Below are 21,832 nucleotides of genomic sequence, written 5' to 3'. Positions count from 1 at the left end.
TGGCAGTGTGTCAGGGTCTATCGCTCATGTGTCAGCAGTAGATCTGTGGCTATGTCTCACACTCCTGTTTCTGGTGCTGGCAGTGTGTCAGGGTCTATGGCTCATGTGTCAGTCAGTAGATCTGTGGCTGTGTCTCACACTCCTGTTTCTGGTGCTGGCAGTGTGTATGGGTCTATGGCTCATGTGTCAGTCACTACAGCTGTGGCTGTGTCTCACACTCCTGTTTCTGGTGCTGCAAGTGTGTCTGGGTCTATGGCTCATGTGTCAGTGAGTAGATCTGTGGCTGTGTCTCACACTCCTGTTTCTGGTGCTGGCAGTGTGTCTGGGTCTATGGCTCATGTGTCAGTCAGTAGATCTGTGGCTGTTTCTCACACTCCTGTTTCTGGTGCTGGCAGTGTGTCTGGGTCTATGGCTCATGTGTCAGTCAGTAGATCTGTAGCTGTGTCTCACACTCCTGTTTCTGGTGCTGGCAGTGTGTCCGAGGCGAGTAGTTCAAGCAGTCCACCAGATTTTGTGATGTGAGGTTTAGTTCCCATTACTCACATGTCATTTGACTTGGTGTGTAGATTGTCCATTGTAACCACCCTTGCATTATTAATGTCCTTGGGACGGGTCGTTCGACCCACGTACTTGTGTTGCCAGTGATTTACTGGTTCTGTCCTATGGACTGTTGATGCACTTAGCCCCTCTCACGTGCTGCCTCTGATGTACCTGTTCTGTGCTATGGACTGTTGATGCACTTAGCCCGTCTCACGTGCTGCCTCTGATGTACCTGTTCTTTGCTATGGACTGTTGATGCACTTAGCCCCTCTCATGTGCTCCCTCAGATGTACCTGTTCTGTGCTATGGACTGTTGATGCACTTATCCCCTCTCACGTGCTGCCAGTGATGTACCTGCTCTGTGCTATGGACTGTTGATGCACTTAGCCCCTCTCACATGCTGCCTCTGATGTACCTTTTCTGTGCTATGGACTGGTGATGCACTTAGCCCCTCTCACGTGCTGCCTCTGATGTACCTGTTCTGTGCTATGGACTGCTGATGCACTTAGCCCCTCTCATGTGCTGCCTCAGATGTACCTGCTCTGTGCTATGGACTGTTGATGCACTTATCCCCTATCACGTGCTGCCAGTGATGTACCTGCTCTGTGCTATGGACTGTTGATGCACTTAGCCCCTCTCATGTGCTGCCTCTGATGTACCTGCTCTGTTACGAACACTGCCCTGCTGCTGTTCTGATACTGCATTGTGCCCTCTCATGTGCTGCTTCTGATGTACCTGTGCCTTGCCATGGACTGTTGATGCACTTAGACCCTCTCACGTGCTGCCTCTGATGTACCTGCTCTGTTACGAACACTGGCCTGTTGCTGTTCTGATACTGCATTGTGCCCTCTCATGTGCTGCCTCTGATGTACCTGCTCTGTCACGAACACTGCCCTGTTGCTGTTCTGATACTGCATTGTGCCCTCTCATGTGCTGCCTCTGATGTACCTGTGCCTTGCCATGGACTGTTGATGCACTTAGCCCCTCTCACTTGCTGCCTCTGATGTACCTGTTCTGTGCTATGGACTGTTGATGCACTTATCCCCTCTCACGTGCTGCCAGTGATATACCTACTCTGTGCTATGGACTGTTGATGCACTTAGCCCCTCTCACGTGCTGCCTCTGATGTACCTGTTCTGTGTTATGGACTGTTAATGCACTTATCCCCTCTCACGTGCTGCCAGTGATGTACCTGCTCTGTGCTATGGACTGTTGATGCACTTAGCCCCTCTCATGTGCTGCCTCTAATGTACCTGTGCCTTGCCATGGACTGCTGATGCACATAACCCCTCTCACGTGCTGCCTCTGATGTACCTGCTCTGTGCTATGGACTGGTGATGCACTTAGCCCCTCTCATGTGCTGCCTCTGATGTACCTATTCTGTGCTATGGACTGTTGATGCACTTATCCCCTCTCACGTGCTGCCAGTGATGTACCTGCTCTGTGCTATGGACTGTTGATGCACTTAGCCCCTCTCATGTGCTGCCTCTAATGTACCTGTGCCTTGCTATGGACTATTGATGCACTTAGCCCCTCTCCCTCCCAACGTCACAGCCCTGGCAGGTACTCCCCTTCCGACACCAATTGGTGTGTTGGCGTACCTGCGTCGTCGTCGATGATGGTCCATGACTTGCTGGTGGTGGAGCACGAAGAGTATCGGAAATGTGTATAGCGCTGGGTCCATGACGGCGAGCTGCTTGTGGTGGGTATCTCTGCAATGTGTTGTATCTTCGCTGTGGGGAATCCGCCGTGTTCAGGCAGGTTGTTTTTCCGCAGCGATTTGATGTGTGTTTTCCGCCATCGTGATTTAAAGTACGGTCGGAGACGTCATTCCGTACGGCGGTGTCTCTGGATTGGTTACGTCCGCCGCGGGGTCGGTGTAGTTCCGCGGCGGTGCGTGCTCTTCCGCCGCGTTCGGACTTTTGACAGTGTTTCCCATCCTAATATGGCAGACGGAGTGACCGCGGCAGGCGGACTGGAAAAAGGCATTTTCCACCTACTCCAGGCCGGCGGTCGTTCTTCCGTCCGCCATCGTAATCGACCCCTTAGTATGGTTAATATCCATTAAAATGTCATTACTTATGTGGAAATTCATTTGTATAGTGCAAAATGTATCCCTAGCTATTTAAAACTTCCAAATTTCCTGGACTCAACTCTTTGGCGTCCAATTTCTCTTTCGCAAGTATCAAAAATTTGGGAAAATTAGCATTCATTATAATGTCCATTGGTCTAAAACAAACAACCATAGCATGTCTACATGAACGAACACCTCAATCAATGAAGCAGTTTTTCAGATATCGCTTTCTTTCAGCTGTCATTACTGCACATGTGCAAAACAAATTAATAATATATATTTTCTTCCCATAAATTGCATAATCTGCAGGGAGTCGGGGTAGATGGTCTCAGCCAAGGCATTGCATGTTTTAAGTCTGGCAAGTTGCTGAATCTTGCTTTCATAAATATATGTTTGGTTTGTACTGTCCAGGGTATTTCTTGATATGGTTGAACTTTAAGACTTGCATATTCATTCACTGTCATCCATGAATGTGATCGCTTCGCTTTATAAACAATTCTTTGTCTTTCAGAAGAGATAGCTGTTTTACTGATTTGATAATTATTTTCTTAAAAACTTGTGGGGTTAGAGACATTCTTTCAAAGCCATCTAAAGATATTTATAAAAGGACGACTTTTGATTCTGTTGCATATCTTGCCACAGAAGACAACACATTGGAGTATTAAAATTAGTTTTAGTTTGTTTCCAAGTCTTTACATATTGACCCATCCTTGCAATTTGTTCGTCGGAGAGGCCAAATTCACGCCTGATCTGAGCAGGCGATGCATTGGATGGAAGTCGAAACAAATATTTTAAAGTATTTGTGACAGCATTATTTAATAATGTAGAGTCCAAACCACAGAGAACTTCACTTCCATAGGTAAGGCTAGGAAGCAATTTCGCTTTTATTACTTTTAGTAGTGGGAGATAAGTTGGACCTGCCAAGGAGCTGTAAATTAAGCAAAAGGCCCACCGTAAACAGGTGCCTCTTTTTTCATCTCTGTATATGGTGTGACAAAGATCCATTCTCATCAAACAGTATGCCAAGGTATTTATAGCATTGCACTTTTTCTAGCTGCCGCTTTTGCAGATACCATTTATGTTTACTGCGCTTCAATACCTTATTGCTAACTTCCATTACTTTTGTTTTTGTTTAATTTATTATCATTTTATTCTCAATTGAATACATTGAAGTTTTGTTTATTAATCGCTGCAACCCTATCCTTGTTTGAGTTAGCAGGATGACATTGTCGGCATATAATAAATTTGATATTTGTTTATCTGCCAGCTTCGGTGAATGTGCTAACTCATTTTCCAAGGCTACCGTGAGGTCTGCCAAAAATTAATTTAATAAATACGGAGCTAAAACACAACCTTGCTTTAAGCCTTGGGAGTATTAATTTTTTTGGAAAGCCTTCAGCTGTTGCCTAGGCGAACCCTAGTTTAGGTCCCAGTATATAACAATTGAATTGCTTTTAGAAGGCCGGGACTAATACCATAGTGATGCAATTTCCTCCATAAAATGTACCTATCCACACAGTCAAAGGTGGATTTAAAATCAGCGAACCATAAATACAATGGCTGTTGTTTCATCTTATATTTTTCCATTAATGTTCCCAGTAGTAAAATATTTGTTGCCGTCCCTTGGCCTTGTACGAAACTCGATTGATTCAGTAGAATTAACTGCTTGTCTGTTGCCCAATCTGTTAACTCTTTGAGGAGAATTGATGCAAAAAGCTTAGCTTCAATAACTTGCAGCATAATTAGTCTATAGTTGGCTGGAAGTAACCAATCCCCACTTTTATAGATAGGTGAAATTATAGAGCCCTTCCAGGACTCTGGGATGGTCCTTGATTGCAGTGCGTGATTGAATACTGGTGTTATATAACTTGACTAATATAATGCTTGCTCCTTATAAAACACAGCTGGAATCCCATTTGGGTCAGGGACACCATTGGAGCTCTGTTTCTGAACAAGTTTGCATACTTGACTTTCTGTTAAAATTATATCAGTATTCCTATTATCCTCTGCTTCACATATGCTCTCAGTGATGGGATTCATATCCATGCCTGGATTGTGATTGAAATGCATGTCCAAAAATGAAACCCATTCAGTTTCAACGAATGTCGAAGAAGTAGATTTCCTACTAGCTCTATTCAACTTATTAACTAGTACTCAGAAGTCTCTTGCGTTACTCCTTTTACAAGTATATAAAGCTTTTGCCCATAGCGCTTGTTTTGCTTGCATTTTGTCCTTCCAGGCCAATTTCCTTTCTTCTGCATTCATCCTTTTAAGTTTTTTGCCATAGATTAAATTGCCTGGGTACCTCTTTATCAGTCTTAAGGTTCTATTATGCACTGTTTTTAATAGATGACATTCAGACTATATATAAACCATTGCCAGTGATTTTCTTTTCTACTGCCCTTTATTATTACCTTCTTTTTGGGACTGACTGAACATTAATTTCTTTGTAAAGAGGGACCATTTTTCAATAGCATTAAAGAAGTCTCCTTCAAAATATATCTCTGCCATTGCTTGTGCACTGGCTATGAATGAATCCTTCGTATATTCCGACCAATAAAGTTTCTTATAAATTACTGTCGCAGTGTCTTCCGTAAGTGTCATGTATTTTTCATGCCTTACACCATTTAAGTTTAACTCTATTATTTGTTGATTTTGATCATTCCTGTTTGTTCCACCTATCTGGTAAGACACAATTTTATGAAATAAGTCCAATGATGCTATTGTATAATCTTTTCTGGACTTTTTATCTCCTGCTTGATCTGTCCAAGCGGGTGGCAAGTCTTGCTGAAATCGCACATTTAACACCCTTAAGCCTATAGTTTCTAAGTCTTTTAAGAAACTCTTACCAGATTTTTCTTTCTTTCCTTCCTTAATATCCATTGTAAGTGGAGGCTGGGGATTGACCATAAATGGTTCTGTTGTTGAACTTCGGCGTCTTTAACATAAAACCACAACATGTTCATGTTAAAGTCACCTGTGAGGATGATCTCAGGTTGGATGTTTTTATCCAATTGCTGCAATATAATAATTGTCAGACACTTAACTATTGTTCTTCGTGAACTGGTGTCAGGGTGAATATATATGTTAATTATTACAAGAGATTTAATTATTTTTTGTTCTTTGTCAAGCATTTTGACAATTAAACAGTCCTCTAGACGTGGAGCTTCCATCTCACTCTCCATATTTAGTACAGTTGAAATAAAAATCTGCCATATTTACTTGTTTTTGCTGCCAACGTATAGTAGTCTTTGTAACCTTCTAACCTGAAAGGTACAATTGCCCAGGTCTCTTGTAGGCAGATAATTTGAAAATGATCCGACAGGGAGGGTAGTTGCTCATTCTAGATATTTGATTGTACACCGTTTATATTCGAGGATCATATTCTAATCCTATCAAGTGGGATTGTTGACCAACTTGTAGGAACATCAGTTGCACTTCGTCAGTCCTGCCTGACATTATGTAGAGCTGCAGTCAGCCAGGCAAATTTTACGGTATCAGATGGATCACCTTTGTTCTTCTCTAGTGCTCTCAGTGCTTGCCCATTTGTCAGGCCTATCAGATTTTTTAATATTGAGCATTTCTGGTTGTTATCTATTCTCTTTTGCTTCTTATTTTGTAAGTTTGGTGAGATAAATGGGCTAGGGTAGGAGGCTTGGAGTGGGGTTGGTACTTTTATTCCCCAATCCAGAAAAAGGTTGTGTTCTTGTATAATAAGACCAGCAGCGGTAGGTGTTGTCCAGGTTACCAATGTTTATTCTTGATTGTTGTTATTACTTGCTAGAAATTCAATTGATTCTATGTCAGTTCTTCTAATTCTTTCCAATGAAGGTACACAATTTTAAAATGTTTCCTCGATTCAAGATATAGTTGTTACCCCTAGATTTATATTCAGGCGTAAAAATTATCTGCATCGCTCGCTCTTTTTGACCAAGATTTTTTATCTTAATTTGTTGTAAACGATTTTCATCTTTTTCTTGATTGTACTCAATTTGCTTCCCAATGTGTTTACATAATTCCTGAGTCCATATTCGTTGTTGTTTAAGTGAATGGTTTCCCTCAGTTCCCTGATCATGTGAAGTAATACTATCCTTCCAGTTTTCTGATGTTTTTGAACTCTCATGAGCCACTCTAATGCTCTCTCTTTTTAACCTTTTCTTTTCCCGATTGCAGTATGTTACTTTTCACCGTTCCTTTACTTTCTACCACATAAGATATACCTGGGAGCTGATTTTGTTCCGTATCTACCTGTTTTATGTTATCTATTGGCTCATTAATGACTTTTGGGCACATGCATCAAAATCAGAAATAGCGATTTCTTAATTGCGAAAAATAAGGAATCACAATTAAAAAATCGTTATCTGGAATGCATGAAGCCCCACGCGAATAAATAGCGATTCACTGATAATCGCAAAAACCGCTGCAAGAATACAAATGCGACTTGCAAAACCTGATTATACCAAAAAACGATCTCGCTATTAGCGAAAATCGCAAAAAGCGGGTCGCATTGAAAGCAGGCTGATGACATCACAACCACGAAGTCACACAGACGATGCTTCATTCAGTGCCCTGAGGAGCTCAGAGGAGGAGGCAGAGTACTGAGGCTGACCAGAATCACTGACATTTCTGCATCCAGCTACCTTGTCTCACCCAGGATAGCCAAAAATGCTCCAGGGGAGGGTACCACGCCCAGGAAGAGGAAAATGAAGTTCTAGAGAGAGAGTTGGAATACCTAACTGAGGAGGTTAGCAGGAGCCACAATAAATTATTTGTTAAATTGTCCCTGCAGGTTCCTGAGGCTGTGAAACGGAAAATATGGCTGCACATCAATGCTAAAGTTAATGCTATGGGAGTCACACACCTCAGCATTGATGATTTGAAGAAAAGGTAGTACGACCTCAGGATACGTCCCAAGGAGCGCATTGCCGAAAGGCTGAGGGATGCAGGTGCCACAGGAGGAAGACCATCGCCTGCACCCACAAACACAGACCTTGAGGACCTTGTTGAGGCAACAATTGAGCCTGAGGCGGTGGTGGGAGTCACACAGCTGGACACATCCAGTGCAGCAAGTACAACACAAGGTAAAATGCATGCAAGCGTTAATCCCTTGAGAAATATATGATCAGGTACATCCCCCCAGGCAAACACAGTATGCAGATCAAACTCCAGGCCACGTTTCCTCCATACACAAAATGCATCATGGGAGCTGTAGTCATGTCAGTAAACTGTGCATTCAAAAGCAGCAAGGGCAATCAGAAAACACCAACAGAGCATGGCAGCCAGTGTATTTAGTCAGTGATTTTTATCTGAGCAAAGTATGCCATATGTTCAACAAATGTAGGATTACCAAAAATTAACACTGCAGTGCTTCACATCACAGATGCAGCTGAGTCAGACTCTGATGACAGTGACCAACTCCACTCAGACACCTGCGGAGAGCAATGCAGAGACTCCAGTGGTCCAAGCAAGCCCACCACCCCCACCACCAAAACGCAGGGCACATGTCCCCTCGCTGCTGGCAATTGGGGCCAGACTAATTCCAGCATCTACTACAGTCTCCATCCAGCCACGTGTTGCCACACCAACTCCAACAGCAGCACAGGTCCAACCAGGGCAAAGGCACAGGTCCAGGGAACATATTGCAGCGTGTGATGAGTATGCAAACAATGTCTATGGTGGCGCACAGTCACAGATGCTACACGTCCAGCACCTGCAGGGGAGACACATGGGCACAATCACTCTTAGAAATCTCCAAGTTGGCAAAGAATATAAGCACATGGCAGACAGTGTGCATGTACAACAGTGGTAGCAGAGGGCATTTGTCAAACAAATGCAAGCCTACAGGAGCTGAGACGGGCAGTGCTTGCAGGACGGGCCACTAAGTGGAGAAGGCATCGCCAGAGCCTGATCCACACCTCAGCACATACAAGGGCCATCAACAAGCTCAGCAACACCACAGCGCTATTGGCACAGCGCTCCGTTGCAATGCAAGTTGACCTCGGTCATGTCAGTGAGGATGTTGCAAGGGACTTGGGACAAGTGAACACAGCAGCGGAACACTTACAGTCCGGGACAGTAAGTGCCATCAAATTGGAAGGGGAGGAGGCGAGTGAGGAAGCATCGAGCGTCAGTAGCATGTCGGTGCCAGTGGCCCCTGCCAGGAGGCGCAGTTCGTGCAGCACCACATCCACACACACACACATCCTGTTGATGTTGCATAGGCATGTGATAGGATGCTGGGTGTACGTGGCAGGGGCGCTAGCCATGCATGTCCACATTTCTGGCCCGTGGTGGTGTAACCATTGTCCTCTATGATGTGGTGATTGACATACAGTGACTTTAACTTTATTCAGTTGACTTCATGCCTCAATTCAATCACCCTCGCAATTTGCACTTTTCTAATTTTTACTTAACATGGGTTCATGTCCAAAAATACCTTACCATTCACCATTTAGTTGTTATGGGTCATTATTACGTACCTCAGAAATAATGTTGGGTTATGTGTGCACGTCTCCTCTGTCCTTCTGCTGAGTTTGCCACATGCGCCTGTCGGTGTTATGCAGGTGGTTGGTCGCCCCCATCAGACGCGGTGTCGGACATCTGAGGTGTATGCCTCTTCTGGTGGCAATGTTGTGCAACATGGCACATGTAGCCACGATACTGCAGCAGGTCTCTTGTCTGTACTGAAGCACTCCACCAGTCTTGTGAAGAATGTGAAAACAACTTTTCTGTTTGCGAGTTTACATGCATTGGATAACGATTCTTTGATTTGCTATTCGTAATTAGCGGTTGTTGTTGTATGTTAAGCTTTTTGCGATTTCACTATCTTGTTTCTTGCAGGTTTAGCACCTGGATGTTAGCGATTTTTTGACATTTTCGGTATTTTGGATGCTGCATTGGAAACTGGTGTGTTGCGGTCGCTAAGGGTCTGTTTTACCGATTCGCTATTTTTACGAGTCGTTTTTGGCTTGAGGCATGTGCCAGTTAGTTTTTTTTTTACTGCATGTACTTCTGATAGAAAGGTTTATCTGGTAACATTTCTTTGACATCTTGTTCCTGGTTTAATGTTTGTTCATGGTTATTTCCTCTATTTGTTCTCTCTACTTCTGACGTAATTACATTTTTTGTTACTTTAGAGACTTTATTTCTGGCTTTCCATTATTTTTTCCTCTGTCTTTTGGATAAATAAAGTTTGGGTGATGCATCTAAAGCTGTTAATTGTGGTGAACATGGAATTTCCACTGCTTGATCATTCATTTTATCGGCTATTGAATCTTTTGAATTTTCTTTAACTACAATATTATCATTACTTTTCGTCATATTTTTAGTTAAGCAATCACTCTGGCTGGCTTGATTTCCAACATTTAATACATTTCCTTTCACAGCATCAATTATTGTTCTTTAAACATCAGGAACAGTGGCTAGTTTAATAACTAATGGGGCACAATTGCACTCTGTATAAGAAGATATTGGTTGTGCTTGTGCCCTTATTATTAGATTGTTTAATGTTGCTATCTTTCGGTCAATTCCAGCTACAGAATCTGCCATAGCACTCAAAAGATTTATTTGCAAGGCCATTTTATTGGGCTGATATGTTAAAGCTTCCAGAGTTAATTGTGAGGTTCTAAAAAATAGATTCCAAATTGACCCCGAGTTCCAGTTTCCTATTTCTTGTGACCCCGGGCTTTGGCTTTGCCCATTTATAAATGACTGTTATTTGTAGGCTTCATTTACGGGACTTTGCTGATCGTGCCCCTTATCGCGTAGACCAGTGATTTATAGGCTACTATTCCGTTAATCTTTTTGATAGGGAGTACTCCAACGCTGCAAGGTTTCTGGTTTACTGTTGTATTCATCCATATTATTTTGGGACCCATTATTTTGTTTAGAATTCTCCTGGTCCAACTTTTGGACAATATTTGTTGTAGTCAGATTAAGATCCGATTGCAGGTAATTGGGGAGGATTTTATCATCCCTTGTAATTTTAGCCCAGTCAACTGCTTCTTTTGTAGATTCTTGCTGGAGTTGATTTGTTTGAGTCAGATTACTTGCACTTCAATTGGCATTGGCTGCCCTGTTGTTAATAGTTGTTGAGTATCTCCTGTCAATTGCCCCAAGTAGCTTGGGACTTCTTGTTGAGTATGTGCAGTTAGGGGAACAGTTAGCAGCTCTAGGTCAACTATTTGACCCCAGTGGTTGCCTAGTTCTTCAGTTGAATTTGACCTTAGCTCCATCCCCAACTCATACTGGCTGAATTCCCTTACTCCTTGATTAAGGGATGTTATACTTGATTCACCCATTGGATTAATTGGGGTTTGGAGTCCGCATGAATTAGTTAATAACATTAGCATGGCTCAAGTTGGATCTTGCATGAAATCAAATTTTGTTGGAGGCTTTCCCGGTTTCCCAAATATATGGACCGTAGATGATTTGAGAGACTGGATATCACCTGTTTGTTTTATTTTTAATTTGTTTAGGATTGTTGATTGTTGTATTTTTTTCTTCCTTTTAATGGGAGGGAAAGGTGGCCTCTCCTTTCCCGACCTCATAATACACACTTTGTAGAGCAAGAGGTGTCTTCCTCCTTATCCAAACAAGCAAATGGGGAAGGTTTACACCAGAGGTACAATTTACAAATAGAACGTGGTATGACGTGTCACAATAGTGAATTATAAATTAAGCGGAAAATTAATAGACCAATCGCTCTGCTGCTGCTGCTACCAGAAATGTGGTCCTCCAGAGAGCTCAGGCTGTCATCCTAGTTGGCTAAGGATTTCGCCTTATAACCAGATCTCCAGCGCCAGTTTCCAGAGCCAACGCCTTGTCCTCCTACGTCCTTCGACGGTCGCTTTAATAGAAAACGGAGAGGTAAAGGAGTAGTGAGATGATACAAAGTAATATGAAGCACACCCCAAATTGCAGCTACAGATGGCAAATGGCAAATGGTAGATGGAACGTGGTAAGGAGCAGATGAAACAAAAGTAAATAAGTGAATTGGGGGAAAGCGGGCACACTTCGCATGGATGCAGGCTGTACCCGATCTAATCGGGCCACCTCCATAATCCAACTAAAGGCAATCACTCACTGCAGCCGCCCGCTAATGGCAGCCGCGCTTGCCGTTGCAGTACGCGTTTCAATTAGTTTAGCAGCTGTTCAGCAGAGGTGGTAATGGTGATCTAAGAAATCGGTGCTTCGCTCACTGCGCTTGCCGTTGCAGTACAGGTTTCAGTCAGTTTAGAAGCAGTTTCAGGAGGAGCAGTAACGGTGCTCTAAAGAACCGGTGCTTGGCACCGCTTGGCTCGCTGCGGTCTCACTGCGGGCGCCCGTTGGAAGCGGCTGCACTTACCGCACTTGCTGTTGCAGAGCGGATTTGCAGCTGAATCAGGTGCGGTCAAGGAGCCGCCACCGACGCCATCAGACTGCTCTGCACCGCTAGAAACTACGACGCCCGCTGACCATGGACCAAAAGGGGACCAGTATTCTGTTTGGCTCAGATGTCTTTTGCCGATGTCTTTTGCCGGGCTGAACTGCTCGCTGCTAGTAGCTAGTAGCAGCCACTGCCACTGCTGCTGCAGCCACCGTCGTCACCACAATCTCTCTCACTCTCTCTGCACGACACAACCCTGGAACTGGAAACGAGCAAAATACAAATCTGCTTTGTAGGTTTCAGAGCCACTTTTGAATTTCTTGACCATGAAGATTTATGGGACAGATTACAGTCGAAATATTCCACTAGATCCGTTATTTATGATCCATCAATTGCATTCCAAAAATTGATTTCAGGTACATTTGACTAGGATTGGAATTTTTTCAGACAAATACTAGTTTACAGTGGTCTAAGGTTGTGTGTTTTAGCACCTCTGCTGTTTAGTCTTTTTATTTTAGAACTCTCAAAAATGCTATTAGAGCCAAATTATTTTTCTCTGAAAATTTGGGATTATCATTTTCCATGTGCTATGAATACGGATAACTTAGTCTTAATGGATTACAGCCCAGAAGGCCTACAGCATAGACTTAAAGCTCTTACAGAGTTTTGTGCTTTGTGTTTTATTGTCACCATGGAGAAGACCTAGACCCTGATTTTCACTAAGAGGTCAATTACGTTTAATTGGTTTCCTAATAACAACTCACTTGAACAGTTCAGTGTTTATAGGCACTGAGGTCTTGATTTTTGAAGTAATTTAAAATAGGATGTACATTTTTAACTTTTAAAAATATCATTAATGTTGACTATTAATGCTCTTAAAAGGTTTGGCTTTTGATTTGGTGGTCTATCAGTTGATCCTTTAAAAAAGGCAATTTTCGATCATTTAATTCCCCAAGCCCTCCATAGAGCTGGAGTTTTGGCGTTATACTGAGAAGTCAAAAGGGAGCACATTGAAAGTTTGTTTCTAAAGCGACTTTTTAACATACCATCAAATTAAGTTTTCCAAATTAGAGCTGGGTATGCAGTCTTGGGATCCAGTAGAGCAATTTCGAGCTCTAAGATTACTTTTGTCTCTGATGTCGATCCAGAACAAAGATAAAATTATGAGGGAAGCACTTAATTGTTCTGATTAATATTCAGATCCAATGTTAAATCTAACATCCATCTCTGATTTACGAGTTGGCCTTATTAACAGAGATCGTGCATTTTCTCAAAATCAATTCTTAATGAAAGGGTTAGACAAGTTTGTCCCAAAGTAAAGACAATCTGTTGACTAAACCGATTTGTCTGTGCATTTTCCAAATTCCACATAAATTAATGCAGAATTGTAGTTTATTCATTTGCATAGGAGTAGACCAAGCTTGGTTAATTCCTTGTCTTGAAAGGAACATTTTTTTTAAAAGACTTTTGTTTTTCTCACTTAGAATTTTATATAGCATAATTTATCTCTATTTATGTTGTCTGCATTATTGGCTGAAAGGAAAAAAAATCTTCATATGGTTTTTAAGGAATACAAGGCCAGATGTACAACATCTTTTGATATGGTAACACAGCAAATTACTGTTCTTTAACACATTACAGAATTGCAAATTGGGTTTGTGGCCAAAGACAGGCCTGTCCAGTCTCCATTCCAGTTCTAGGCTCTACTGGGGAACCATCACAGGCTTAATGGAGGCTAGTGATGCAAAGGATACAGAATGCTGAAGAAGTTGAAGGATGCCGAGTATGATGTCTTAGTTTAAAGGGTTTGGGGTTTATTATTGGTCCACAAACACACAGGGTTGACTTGGGATCAGGGGTCAATGTCCCTCGAAATCCAGTTCAAGTCCAGTCAAAAAACAGTTGCCACTGGTATACTGGTATCCAGTTACAGTGTAACCAGTGGTTCCTTTTGACTGTTGATAACTTCCATCTTGGGCAACCAAACAGCACTCCAACAACTCTCCTGTGTCCAGCAGACTCGGGTACAACTTCTGAGGGATGGATCTACATCTCCCAGGCTGCATGTTGGTGGTCAATAGCAGCCAGCTGCAGTTAGCGGTGATCAATTGGGGATAGGGGTTATTGGCTACCAACTTGCTAAAGGCAGGCTTCTTCAGAGTTTGAGGCCCTATAGCTGCTCCAGGAACTCGGTCAACTGACTCTTGGAGTCACTCTTTCTGTCTGAGGATTGGGAACAACTTTTCCATAAGCTGGGCACCACAAGCACAGTCATCTCTTTGCTAGCCAAAAGGGAAGCAGGTTAATTACAGTCATGGTGCAACCTCTCTTTGCTGGATCAAGGGAATCAGTCCATTCTTAAGTGCAGATGCAATAGGAGGTCTAGATGCCAGTGTTGGCTTTTTGCACCTGGTTTGTGCCCTTGCGGATGTAGAGACTACTTACCAATGGACTAGCAGGTCCCTTTCCCACTAATGACGACTTCCCTTGAAATGTGGCATCTAACTAGACAACAATGCAACATTCAGCCCACTACTAGGATGGCAGAAGCAAGCTCCTTCTCCCACCCCAGAGATGTTGCTACTAGGCCTGGGCAGAATTTCAATACACTGTTGTAATTGGAGTAAACGTTTCAAATTCACCATTACTTTTTGATGCAGAAGTAGTGATAATTATGAGATTACTCAGACTTGTGTAATTTGGGAAAATAATCCTACTGCAAGAGCACACATAGAGGGCGCGGGCGGCCTCTCACTCTCGTTATTTGAGTTCTGCTGCATTTATCATTTTTCCTTAGGAGAAAATGCATCTTTGCATCCATTTTAGATGCAAGAGTACATTTGGTGCTAAAAGGATAGCACTAACTGTCGGGAGTAAGTAGGAGAAAATTCTACCACAAGTGCACTTTTACCGTACATGAGCAGCTGCTTGCACTTGCTATTTGTGTCTTGTTTCATTTAATGCCATTTCTGTGTGCAAAATGCATCCTTGTGTCCATTTTGGAAGTGAGGGGAATGTTTTGCATTAAGAAATAGCGCTAAATGTAGAATTAATCTTCATGTGTGATTACTTGTAATCTTGTGAAATTCCTCAGTAATTCTACGTGATTACACTACACAGAACTACGCAAGGTATGCCCACTGTAGTGTCTTTCTGGGGGCTATGCATCCATGGAAAAACCAGTTTGACAACAGCTTCCCCCTTTGTCCTCAATGCTAACCTGTCTGCAAGAACTTAAACCAACCCCTCTCGTGTGTGTCCAACATTTTCCCTTCAAAGGTGGCTGCCCCTTTCAGATCACCTTTTTGGCTCACATCTTGTTTGACCTTTCTGCCAGATAGAGGTCACACCTCTTATAATTTCAGGCCCTTTATGTTCCTTCATGAGAGTCATTCAAACATCGCCCAGAAGGGCATAAGGTTGTCTCGTGTCCAGCAACCATAAACAGTTACTGGAAACTTTGGGCAACATACAGCCTGATTCATCAAGCCGAAATCGGCTCGCAAAAGGCCAGATTCTGAGAATCTGGCCCTTTGCGAGCGCTATTTTTGCATTTGGGATTCATCATCCCAAATGCAAAAATCGGTAATAGCGATTTCGCTATTTTGCGAGGAATTACATTTAAGGAATCTCTATTTGAGATTCCTTAAATGCAATTCATCATCCATTAAAAAATTGCGAATTCGCAATTTCGGCCCGCTATTTACCTCGAGGTCAAACGTCGTGGTAAATAGCGAAAACTTAGAAAAATGCTTTTAAAAGCATTTTTCTAAGTTGCATGTTGCACTCACACATGTCCTTTGGACATGTGTGTGCGCAACACCTGTTTCAAGTTGCATTTAAGGGGTGCTACAGGGTGTCCTTTGGACACCCCAGGCACCCTTTAAATCGCTAACTTATTTGCGATTAGCTAATTGCTAATCGCAAATAAGGAATACTCCCCATTCATTCCTATGGGCCTTTGGGCCCATAGGAATGAATGGGGAGTTATTCCTTATTTGCGATTAGCAATTTGCTAATCGCAAATAAGGAATGTGTAGGAATCGCATTTCTTTATGCAATTTCTACATGAATCCCGTTTTGCAAGTCCTTAATAGCGATTCCTTATGAATCGCTATTAGGGGCTCGCAAAACGGGAGAATGATGAATCAGGCTGTTAGTGTTTAGTTTCCAAATTTGCGATTGTGCAAACGTTATATTAAATTTGACTTGACCATCAAGCCTGGTTTAATGCAATGATTGTTTTGATATCCTGAAATATTACATTTAGCAGTCCCTTCCAGAAGCTAGCACTACTGAAATGTCAGCATGTAACTCTATACTTGCCAATGGGGCTATTAGCCTTTCTACAATTAAATTGGCAATGCAGGGTTTGTACTGCTGTGGCTGAGCCAATCAGACACTGTTTAAGGGTCAGAGCACTGACACTGAAGCCTGCTTGGCAGGACTCAGTGCACCTTCAGAGTCAAAACAATAGCAACATCAGTCCAAAACCTTGGGGTTGGTATTGCAAACAGGGGCATTTCCTTACAACACCACATAGTGATTGCGAGGTGTTCAGAGAATCCTGTAAGCTCACAGTTCCAAAAGGAACCTATGACAAAGCATGATGAGAGATTGGACTCCTATTCTCCGCTTCCTTTATCAATATATATCCTTCAATGGCATGTGCCCTGAAGATTCTACAAGGCATTTATGTACTATATGCGTCCTGTGCAGGAGCATGGCAAAGTATGGTCTGCTTCATCTCTCTATATCTCACAACTCTTATTGGGAAAGCACCAGCGCATGGCATTGATCTTAATAATTTGCAAAGTGCTGTCTGCCTTCCAATGGATATTTCATTCATTGGACTTTTACTAGAGTGAAATATCACTCTACACATATCCATAATGTTATGTGTGTCTATTGAATGCTCACAATACACACATAATAAGAATAGGCATTGCTTAATTGTGAGCTAGTGGTTGCCGGTGGAGACTACCGGAAGTCATTTTTGAGGACTTATTTATCATTATTAGAGTTTCTCGCAGAACAAGAGAGTGAAAGGCAAAATGCATCCTTGCTTCCAATTTGGATGTGAAAATGCATTTGGTGCTAAGGTAATAGGGCTAAGTATCGGAAATAAGTTGGGGGTAAAATTCTACCACAAGAGCAGGTTCAACATTTGCGAGCTGCTGCTTGTGCTCGATTTTTGTGTTTTGTTGCATTTAGAGTTATTTCTTAGTGCAACATGCATCCTTCCTGGTGTCCATTTTGGATGTGAGGGGACATTTTTTGCGCTAAGAAATAGGGCAAAATATAGAATTTTTCTTCTTGTGTATTTACGCAAAATCTCGTGGAATTCCTCAGTAATTCTGTGTGATTAAGCTACATAGAACCACGCGAGTTACACCCACCCTAGTGGCTACCTGGGGCTATGCATCCATGAAAAAATGGTTTGACAACAGCTACCCCCTCTGTCCTTGATGCCAACCTGTTCTCAAGAACAAAGGAGCCACCCCTCTCGTGTGTGTCCACCATGTGCCTTTCAAAAACGGCTTCCACATCGAAGTTTGCTTTTTGGGCTCACGCCCTCTTTGGCCTTCTTGCCAGGTAGCGGTCACACTTCTTCCAATGTCATGCCCTTTGTGTTCCTTCCTCAGAGTTGTTCACACCTCTCTCCAAGGAGGGCAGAAGGCTGTCTAGTGGCCAGCAACCATAAACAGTTACTGGAAACTATAAGCAACCTTACTGGGACCTATGGACAACCAGGTGGCTACTTTCTATGGTTACATTAGATTTGACTTGACTTTCATGTCGGGTTTAATCCAATGATTCTTTTCATACCTGAAGTATCATATTCAGTAATCCAATTGAGAAATTAGCACTACTGAGTTGTCACTGTGCAACTCTGTACTCACTAATAGAGCTAATGGCCTTTCTACAGTCAAAACTGCAATACAGGGTTTTTACTGTCAAATCAAATAAAGTTAAGAAACACATGCCGAACATTTTAATATAATGTACATTGCCTTTAGGGCTCAGTAGAATTAAAGGTCACTGAAAAATATTAAAAAGGAAGGTTTTGGGGTTTGCTATTACTTTGAATGACACAATCGAGTTAGCAGTCAGATACTGCTTTGCCAGCTAGCAGTGGCATGCTGGAAGTCATACTTTGCTTTGTGATCCTCATAAGTCCATGAGACGACACTTTAACTTACAAGCCCTGTGTACAACTGCTACCATATACTAAGGGCTTATACGTAAGTTACACCTATGCCAATTGTGGGCAAACCAATCAGACATACACTTGTTAGGGTCAGACCAATGACAGTGAGATCTGTGCACCTTTAAAGTCCAAAAACCAGCAAGATCATTCTAAAACTTTCAGGCTGATAATGTTAAAAGAGGCATTTCCATATTACACGACATAGTGATCAAGAGGTGTTTAGAGAGTACTGTAAGCTGACATAGTCAACTAACATATCAAACAGTTGGAATTCTTCCATTGAGAAAATTGAGTTTGCCATCAGTGAGAATGGTATGTTAAAAAATATTTATAGAGCGCATGTACACCATATGGTTTCTTGGCGCTAGATATAAGGGGTAGCCTCCTGTCCATTGAATCATTCATATACCTGGGAGAACAACCATGTTTTTAAAAGTCTTCTGAAATGAAGATAACTAGTTGAGGATTTCATGATATAAGGGAGAGAGTTCCAGAAATGAGGGTCCAAGGCCCTAAGTCTAGCTCCTCCCAATCTCTTCTGTTTGAAGGTAGGGATAGGCAGGAGGTTCTAATGGGAGGACCTCAGGTTCCGGGGGGGCATACCTCTGGATAAGAGTAGAAACAACTTCCGGGTATGTCCTGTGTAGGGGTTTAAAGATGAGGCATCCAATCTTAAATGTACAGCGTTGTGTTACTGGGAGTTAATGTATCTTCCTCCTTATAGGAGTGTTGTTGTGGTGCCATTTCGGCTGATGGTAAATTAATCTAGCTGCCTGATTTTGCACCAACTGCAATCTTTTTGATAAATACCCTGGGAGACCAAAGTAAATTGAATTAGCATAATCAATATGAGAAATGATCAAAGATAGAATAATCTGTATAAGAGCTTCTGTGATAAGGAATCTACTAATTTTACTGATCTTTTGAAGCTACCGTCCTGATCTGGGATTTCAAAGACAGGTCGCTATCAAATGTGCCACCAAGGGTCTTGGCTGAAGAAGATGGTAGTGTAGGCGTTCCCAACTGAGCCGGCCAGAAATTTGAGTTCCATGGATTTCGAGAGCCACCTACTAGAATCAGTTCTGTTTTGTCTGGGTTTAATTTTAGGTGATTACTATTCATCCAGTTACGCATATGTAGCATAGTTGTCTGGAAGTTCAAGATGGAGTCAGGGGTGTTGTCGATGGTAAAAATTAATTGCAGATCATTCTTTCATCTAGAGATTAAATTAGTGGATGAAGGTACAGATTGAACAAGTGCGGGGACAAGGAAGATCCTTGCTGCACAACGCTGGTTAATTTAACTCTAGGAGCCGTAAACTGGGAAAGCCAAACTGATTGAGAGCGACCATCTAAAAAGGATGTCAGCCATTGGAGGGCAGGTCCCTGAATGCCATGCACCCCTGACATGATCCACCAGGATTTCATGGTCGACTGTGTGGCAGTCTGCATAAAGATCAAGGAGCACTAGAGCCTGAGTAGTGCCCTTGTCTGCTTCTTTCCTTATTTCATCTAGTACCATCAGGAATACTGCCTCAGTTATGGAAGAATCCCTTCCAAGTGTGCACTAATTCTGTCTTAACAGTCTTTTTATAAAGTGGGAGATTATATGTAATTCTGCATTGAAGTCATTAAATTCATAACAGCCAAATACTGCTCACCTACCCAAAACTCCCATTCAAGTCAATCCACATTGGTTCAGTACACTCTTCAGAGCAAAATATATTTTCAGACTAAACCAGTGAGCAATGCCTGAAGAAAGCTTTAATTCTCTGCTCCCCTTTTCCGTATAGTCCATAAGTCCGTATAGTCCATAATCAAATAGTCCATTCAATGGCATGTGGCATGTGCCATGAAGATTCTACAAGGCATGTTGATACTATGTACGTCCTGTGTAGTAGCATGGAAAAACGTGGCCTGCTTCATCTCTCTGTATCTATACGTTAACCTTGAACACAGTTATAATTGGGAAAGCACCAGAGCCTAGCATTAATCTTAATCTGTCCCAAAGTGTTGTCTGCCTACCAATGGATTTGTCATTAATTGGACTTTAGCTAGAATGGATTATCACTCCACACATTTCCATACTCTTATGTGTGTCTATTCAGTGCTCAAAAATACACATATATTAGGACTAGAATGTGCCTAATTTTAGCTGGTGGTTGCAGGTGAGGCCTACCATCACTAATGTCTGGGATCAGGACTTACTTGTCATCATTAGAATGTGACCCAGAGCAAGAGTCGAGCGGCCAGAAGGAGGAAGCAAACTATGGTAAAACAGTGAAAATGGTGAAAAGCAGGGCTGAAAATAACACACAAGAGCAATATTAAGAGACAGACAGTGTAGCTTGGTAATAGGAAGAGGTTGAGGTGGAATCAAGACTAAACAGCCTAGGTAATTGGCACACCTGTCATTCGGTATTCCTAGCCACAGGCCTCTGAGGAATAACCCCTGCATTCTTGTCACTCTCACCCTTTGTCATTGAAAATATTTATTTATTTATTTATTTTTACCATTTATTAAGCGCACTGTTACCGGGCAGGTGTCCTGGCGCTTTTACACAGTGTTGGGCTTAATGGCTGAAGTTTTTATCAATGATTGCTCCCCTCTCACAGGAAGACTTTCTTAAGCTCTTGAATTTCATTAGTGTTGACTGACAAGTGGTTAGCTAACAAGGTTCACAAGGGACTAGAACAGCATGGTTCCAAGCAAAAGGAGGAAGGGTCTTTCCACAGGCTTGTTTCAAATAGAAGGTAAGGACCAGGGTAATTCCCATGGGACCTGAGAAGGTCCCAGGTAAAATGATAATGGTAATGGTAAGTCTGGGAAGGAACATTATCATAAGGGAAGACGGGAAATTTCTTCAAAAGTCCAAGGTGGTAACTTGTTACATGTGCCATCAGATGGCACATTTCAAGAGAGATTGTCAGGCGGAAGATCCTGACCCAGCAGCACCCATGATAGAAAGTAGGTTACACATGGATGTAGGGACCTGAGAGGGCCTGGATGCACTTAAACTAGTAGCAATGGATACCTGGGAGAGGGACCCAGAAGCTCTGAAGCACATTGATCCTAACAGAATGGGATTTGTGCAGGAAGCTAGAATAAGATGGAGCTCCTTGGCAAGGCAGCCACAGTTGAATTTGTAGGAATGGGTAAACTCTGGGAAAAAAGTGGCCATGGAGGTCATCACTTCTACGGCAAAGGGAGGAACCTGAGGCTCCTGAAGTGGACCAATTGTGGGAGTCTGGGTCATTTCCAGAGCTCCAGGTTTTGTTAGATGCTGGGGGGCCTGAATGAGAAGTTTCCCACAAGACACAGGAAGAGAACTTAATGCTTGTGGGACTTCAGATGAAAACCAAGAACAGGGCAGCAAAGGAGTGTTCGGGAAACATTATGTTGGCTGGTAGTATGGACTACTTTCTAGTGAGCCCTTGATTTCCGATCCCATAACTAGCTGGAGGCTAATGGTCGTATTAGTGCACAGGAAGTTATGTTGTCAGTGGCCCATGAAGTTCCACTGGTAGGACACTCAGGCATTATAAAACACCAGGATAGGTTGGAACATTTGTTCTACTAGCCAGGGTTATGCAGGAACAGAAGGACCTTCTGTAGGACCTGTCCCAATTGTCAAATGAGT

The sequence above is a fragment of the Lissotriton helveticus genome, chromosome 5_1, assembly GCF_964261635.1.
Source record: "Lissotriton helveticus chromosome 5_1, aLisHel1.1, whole genome shotgun sequence".
Taxonomy (NCBI): domain Eukaryota; kingdom Metazoa; phylum Chordata; class Amphibia; order Caudata; family Salamandridae; genus Lissotriton; species Lissotriton helveticus.
Note: the sequence above shows the minus strand (reverse complement) of the source record.